The sequence below is a fragment of the Gekko japonicus genome, unplaced genomic scaffold, assembly GCF_001447785.1.
Source record: "Gekko japonicus isolate JY-2015 unplaced genomic scaffold, Gekko_japonicus_V1.1 scaffold43, whole genome shotgun sequence".
In the NCBI taxonomy this organism is placed as follows: Eukaryota; Metazoa; Chordata; class Lepidosauria; order Squamata; family Gekkonidae; genus Gekko; species Gekko japonicus.
Genome location: NW_015173123.1, coordinates 1,856,491 through 1,863,750, shown reverse-complemented (window position 1 = coordinate 1,863,750; position 7,260 = coordinate 1,856,491). Strand labels below are relative to the sequence as shown.

Below are 7,260 nucleotides of genomic sequence, written 5' to 3'. Positions count from 1 at the left end.
CATTTCACCAAGCTATACCACAAGGTATAGATAGGAACTCTCAGTCTGGGGCAAGTGATGCACTGTATTCTTGGTGCTGGGGGGGAACAGTGGGAGGGCTCCTGGTGTCCTGGCCCCACTGCTGGACCTCCTGATGGCACCTGGTATTTCTGGCCATTGTGTGACACAGAGTGCTGAACTGGATGGGCCATTGGCCTGATCCAACATTGGCGTCTCTTATGTCCTTATGTCACTCAACCATTCCCAGGACATTTTCCCCAAAAACAAAGTAAGTCCTCAAGGGAGGAGAAAGCGGAGAAAGATCCTAGGACCTACCATGGTAGAACCTCAGGGACTACCTGGAGCCAGGTACGGCTAACAGCCAACTCTGATTCAGAACAAACCGCTTAAAGCTTGTTAATGCTATTAATTCTGGGAAACATCCTCTACTTTTGAATTGATCCATTCAGAGTTGTGTGTTGGGGGGGGGGGAGTTCTGCCCTGCCTTAAATTTCAATTAATTTGCAGGATTCACTGAAATAACCTGGTGCCTAGTGCAAAGAGCTGTTACCCATGCCTGCCTGCTTGGCCTTAATCCATCAAGAACAACTTCAGTTGCATTAAAAAGTGCTATGCGGAAGAAGCATGGCTGACGCCAATCTACCAACCATCACTTTGAAATCACCGAAGCAATGCAGTTACGACTGAGTGGGGGAGCGAAACGTACTGTCTTCGCTCAGTGATAAAGGGGAGTGTGAAATGCATTTTAGCAGCTCCTCCAATATCATCAAGTTGCACCCTGTCATTCCGACTCAATTTAAAGGATATTTATAAAGACAATACATTGAAAGATTTCTCTTCAGACTTATTTATTTCTGGGGAATGGGTTAGATTACTTTCGTCATGTGCTCTTCAGCAAACTGGATATTCATTCAATATTGGAGGCTGCAGATTAGTTTTGGCAGCACCCGAGGGTTACAGTTTCTCAAGGAGGGGAGAGTATGCCAGGGCTAACCAGCTGCTGTTTGAAAAATAATTTGGTCCACTATTTTTAAAAGAAACCTGTCAAGTTGTAAGGGCAACTGGCTTCTGAGTTCCCAAATTTCCCCAACAGCTGCTCTGATCTAATGCCTGTGTGGAGTGCTTCCTGGGGATGAAGCCTGTGCCTACCCATTCACAGGTGAGTATACACACACACACACACAGACAGAGGCATAGAATACTAAGCAGGGCAAACTGCCATTGAACACACGACTGACCAACTCTCCACTACACTTCTGAAAGTACCAACCACCACCACCCTGCTGGTATGTGAAGTATCTCAAGGCCTCCCCTGAGATGGGAGTACACCCTTTTGGAGGGGGAAGGGAAGGGAAGGGGAGAGGAGCTCACACCCCTACCAAGATTACAGCCCTGCCTGTAACCCTGAAAGAATCAAGATTTCCACAGTTCCCAAACAAAGCCCCCCACATGCTTGGGGAGGTATTAGACAGATGAATCCTAAAGGAGAACTCCTTTAAGCATTGGAATACAACTCTCAAGTGGGGTTGCCCGGTCCTCCCAGGTCACTGGCGTGGGGATGGGGGAGGTCAGGGTTGCCAGCTCCAGGTTGGGAAAACTCCTGGGGATTGGGGGAGGGAGCCGGGGGGGGGGGGGGGCCCGGGGGCACAATGCCGTAGAGAGCCCACCCACCCCCTCCAAAGCAGCCATTTTCTCCTGCTGGGGAACTGATCTCTGTAGCCTGGAGGTGAGCTTTCATTCCTGGGGATCCCCAGGTCCCACCTGGAGGCTGGCATCCCTACTTCCAAGGGGTTAGCAGCACAACCTGGGAGCTGTCAGAGTTTGAACATATATGTGACATGGCTTTATGCAGAGTCAGACCTTTGATCCATCAAGGTCGGTGCTGCCTCCTCTCTCTCACCAGGGGTGGCTCTACAAGGTCTCAGGCAGAGCAGGGCCTTTCCCGAGACACGCGTGGGACCTTTCCCACGGAGCCACAGCCTGTCCATCTTTCTGCAGAGAGAGTTTTGATCCCCACAGCAACAGAGATATGGCTTTGAAAGGAAAACGGCGGAATGTTTCCAATGAGGTCCTTGTTACCAACAACCAGGCAGTTCTTGTACACCAGATCACTGGGCCCACCTTGGTCAATATTGCCTACGGTGACAGCCAGCAGCTCTCCATTGTCTCAGGACGTGATCTTTCTCAGCTACATCCGATCCTTTAAATGAAGGCTAGATCTCAGGTCATCTGTACACAAAGCAGATGCTCCTGCCACAGAGCAAAATGCTCATCCCGACCTCTAGGGCATGGGTGTCGAACTCACTGGAAATGTGTTATTTAAAGTTTTAAAAATCTTTAATTGTATTTGTCTGTGTCCTTTATAAAGCTTATATCTCCGCTACCTGGCATTACCTTTTATGACACACGTGGCCCATCCCAACAAGGTCTCCTTTATGTCAGATCCGGCCCTCATAACAAATGAGTTCGACACCCCTGCTTAGGGCATGAATCGCCTTCATATCACAACCAAGTGTTCCCTCTAAGCTGGGTTAGTGTGAGCTAGCTCACAGTTTCTTAGCCTCCAGCTCACACATTTCGGTCTTCGCTCAGGTAGGATGGCTCCAGAGCAAACTAATTTATGCAGTAGCCAAATCACTCACTCACAGCTTCAATGCCAGGAGCTCACAAAGTAGAATTTATGCTCGAAAGTTTAATTCTGGGTGAGGGAACATCAACTGGTTCAAATGCATTAAAAAAGATGCAGCCCTGAGCATGAACATTGCAGGTGCAATGGAACCTCCTTGGGAGTGAGAGATGTGTCTGTTTTCATCCCAAGCTGCCTGAGCTAACAACTGTCCCATCCTTCCCCTCCCTCCCCATACACCCCCCTCTCCCTCAAATCACAGTGTTTACGCTCAAGGAGTGAGATTCCGGTTGGGAAGTGCTTTGACAAAGCTGTTATCATCACGCCAAAATGGGCTTCTCAACACAGTTCAACACGAACAGTTCAGGCAGAGAAGCACAATGGGCAACTGGTGACTTCGGCTTTTCCAGCCGGTCTCTTTCTTCTCCCTCCCCTTTCCATGCAGATGCCCGTCTCCAGCTCAGAGGAGGGTGATGGGGGTCACATGGAAAGGGTGCTCTAAAGCCTCCGCAGCAAATCCACCATGGCCCTCAGCAATCATTCTGTTTTATGCCCAACTGAGGCAAAGGCATTCTATGTGCTTCCTCCTCCACTGGCTGCGCTCTCCACAATGGCAACAGCCTGCTCAATCCTATTTGTATTATTCTGCCCCTAATATTTTGCATCCTCTGCCTGATCCGGATGGCCCAGGCTAGCCCGATCTCATCAGAAGCTGAGTGGGATTGGCCCCGCTGTTCCGTACTTGGATGGGAGACCACCAAGGAAGTCCAGGGTCGCGATGCAGAGGCGGGCAATGGCAAACCGCCTCCGGACGTCTCTTGCCTGGAAAATCCTAAAGGGGTTGCCGGCACTTTCCACCATGACCACCTACAAAATGAAGAAGGGGTGGGTGTGGGGAGACTGAGACCAGGCCGTCAGATCAAAAGCTTCGGCATCTTTCCTTGCCTTCAAACTAAAATCTTAGATCAAAGGATGCTCCAAAGCGCAAAAAAACCTTCATTTCTCCAAAGCCCTGAAGTGGCAGAAGATCTTCTTGAAAGGCTGCAGGGTGCTGTTGGAGGACACCCGGCTGAGCTGAAGCAGGGCTGGAGAGGGGAATAGCCTGCACGGGACACCTCCCAGGGATTCTAGGGATGCAGCCTTGAGGTCCACAATGGAAGCAACACTCACACAGAAATGTAATGAAAAAGAATAAATATATAAATGAATATATACTTCAGAGTTTCCTCTTCAGCTTTTTCCAGTTAAGCCATTAAAAAAACACCCTCCCCCTAGAACAAAGTTTGACTCCAGGGGCACTTCTAAGACCAGGAAAGTTTAATTCTGGGTATACACTTTTGTGTGCACAAAGCTTATACCCAGAATTAAACTGTGTTGGTCTTAAAGGTGCCCCTGGAGTCAAACTTTGGTCTGTTGATTCAGACCAACACGGCAACCCGCCTGGATCTACCCTCCCCCTGGTTACTGATGTTTTGGAGGGCCACATAGGAAAACTACCGCTGCATCAGCCACCTGTTGGGAAACAAATGCTTGAGGACATGACAGACCCCCGTGTCCTGCAGAACGATCCTGTCTGAGGAGGGGTCCTTATGTCTTGACTTGCACTGAGCATTACAACACAGCTGGACCACTAGTTTCTCTGTTTTTGTCTTTTTGAACTTTGCATTCCTAGTTACCTTGAAGGCATCTCCCTAGGCCTTCTGGCACTTTCCAGAAATGTTCATTGGCTGTTTTTAGCATGCTTTATCAGACTAAAACCTCATACCTACATCAGTTAATTTTCAGTTAGACTACCTCTCCATGAATAGTTGTTGTTTATGGTGTTTATCCTATTTCATCATTTTATTTATCTGTCTGAACCTCTGAGCTCTCTCATTCCCCTTACGCAAAGCCTCTCTGCCTCAACTCTCCTCCCCCGCCCCTTCTAATCTCCGACATAAAATGAATTCCCAGTATGATTTTCCCTTCAGGTTTTTGAAGACGCTCACAAAAGCTCTTAACGAAACAGACATTAGTCTTTTCTGGTGTAGTGGTTAAGTGCGCAGACTGTAATCTGGGGAAACCGGGTTTGATTCCCCACTTCTCCCCTTGCAGCTGCTGGATGACCTTGGGAAAGCCATAGTTCTGTCAGAGCTGTTCTTGAAAACAGCAGTTCCTGTCAGAGCTCTCTCAGCCCCACCTACCTCACAGGGTGTCTGCTGTGGGGAGGGGAAGGGAAAGGAGTTTGTAAGCCGCTCTGAGACTCCGAATGAAGGGTGGGATATAAATCCAACCTGTTGCTGTTGTTGTTGTTGTTGTTATTTTGCCATTGTGTAAAACCTTCTACAGGTAAGCGCTCTAATAGAACAGATGGATGAATATTTTCCCAGCTACCAGCACCGAGAATCCCCTTCTCCTCGCCCTTCCTTCCCGGGTAAGGTTGGCAACAACTCGGGCCTAGCTGGGAACAGACTTCGCTCTTTGTAGCAAGGAAATCCACTCCTCACAGCTTGGGCTGTGGTTGATTTGAAGCCATGACCTCCATCACACTGCGAGTGGCAGTCACCCTTCAGTGCTATCCAAGCAGAGTTGCTCTCTTGGGTGTGGAGGGAAGGGAGAAATGCCCACCGGTAAGCAGGGTGGCTGAATGAGAGGAGGGTGAAAGAGGTAAGAACGGGGAGAGGGGGGGGGGAGCGCCTGGGAGCAGGGAGAGACCCAACTCCCCTTGAACGACTTGTGTATTTGATCAAGGCCACTTTCAAAAGCAGGCACACAAAAGCAACAGAGACATTAGAAGGAACCGTATTCCTGATCAGCAGGTGTCAAGTGCTGAAGAGCAGGCTGTCTTGTTTGCAGTCACTTTTTCACCCAGCCTGCCAGACTCAGAATCCATTAACAATCAGTGGTGTCTGAGGCAAGATACACAGCAGTGGCAAAGGTAAAGAGAAAGAGAGGGAGAGAGAGAGTACTTTAAGGCCGAAAGCATGTTATCTTTGACGCTTGAATCCCACATTTACTTGCCAGGACTCAAAATAAACATTTGCTGATGAGTCTCCTTGGGGGGAGGGGGGGCAGACTTACTGCACTCTAACTCAATTTCATTTTTTTCCATCTGTGGCATTTATACATCCCACACCAAGGAGCTTGGAGAGACATTTTTGCCAGGCTGCATCCTTGTGAGGAAGATAAACCCACATCACTCCACACCCGGGGGGGGGGGGGAATCCCAAGACCAAAGCAGTGCCATGCTGTATTTATGACCCACACAACTACAGGGTCCCACTGTGCCATAAAACACACCTGTGGCCAAGGCCATGATCCTGAAAACCAGCGCCAGGTGTCCACCTCGCAGGTGACACTGACTCTCCAGAAAAGGCACTGACCTTCCCCCTGATGGCAGGCCTCCAGCCTGGGCTCAAAAGGAGGATCCCAGGGCTCAGCGACCAATGCCTGATGCTTGCCACGCTGTCACTGGGAGGCACTCAGCTGCAGGGCAGAGCCCTCTGATAGTGGGTCGATGCTGCTTCCTGCCTGCTACACTTTGAAGAAACAGGGCAGGCTTTGGGCCAATCTCCTCCGAGCGTGTTCCAAGCAACCCTCCTCCCCGCCTTTCCTCTGGGCCTCCCTAGAACTCTGCAGCTTCATGGGGTAGACTACCAGCCACTGTCCACGTGGCCTGGAACACTGGTTCCCAACATGGTGCCCCCCAATGTGTTCCCACTTTCCCAAAACAAAGAGCCAGTCCTCTGAAGCAGGAGGAACCTCCAAAGAGCCCAGGAGACATGGCCTCGGTGTCTGCAAGCAGTATCCTTTTGGAAACAGCTGTCTCCGTCATACACAAAGCGGCCTTGCATTGAACCAGGCCCTTGGCCCAGCAAGGTCAGTATCAGCCACTCAGCCTGGCAGCAGCTCTCCAGGGTCTCAAACAGAGAGATCGTTCACATCACCTACTGCCTGGTCCTTTGAAAGTGGAGATGCCAGAGACTGGATACCAAGCAGGGGCTCTACCGCTGAGACACAGCTCCTCCCCAAGGACTGGGGAGGATGCCTGGCTTATCAAATCCTAATGTTTCATGAAACCTCCCTGCCATTTGTCATTGGCACCAGCCTGCAGGGCAGCAATTTTTTGACTGATCCAAACACCCTCCCACCCCTGCAGCCATTTTGTTGTGATACCCACTACCTCTTCTCAACATGCCAAAATTGCCCACAGATTCAACAAGGTTTGGGGACCACACCCTAGAAAATAAGCATGTGGCATCTAATGGCGGGGGTGAAAATGGCTACACGAACTCCTTCAGCGCAGCGGTGACAGAGCCTGATGCAAATGCTCTAATGCCAAACAGCCGGGCATTTTGAGCAATGCCTGCCTGGAATGAAGCTGCTTCACAATCATCGACACTCCCTTGAAGACCCAAATAACCTGCCTGGTCTGGAACAGGTGTCAAGAGACCTCGGGCTCATTCTGGGCTCCGTCTCCCACTTCTAAATCCTCCTCCTCCTCCCCATCTCCTCTCATCTCCAATAAGTCACTTCTCTTCCACCTTGTCTGATACAGTTCAGGTGCCAGCCTGTGGTAAGCGGGGACCATCTGCACATCTTTCCTTTTGAGAAGACCCTGGGAGAATGTCTTCAGTGTGTCTGGGTATCTGTGA

General features: G+C 50.1%; 1 protein-coding gene across 1 annotated transcript in view; it reads right to left on the bottom strand.

Annotated features, from left to right (window-relative positions):
* Positions 1–7,260, bottom strand: part of MSI2 (musashi RNA binding protein 2) — a 570,680-nt gene that overhangs the window by 335,734 nt on the left and 227,686 nt on the right. The window lies entirely within an intron of this gene.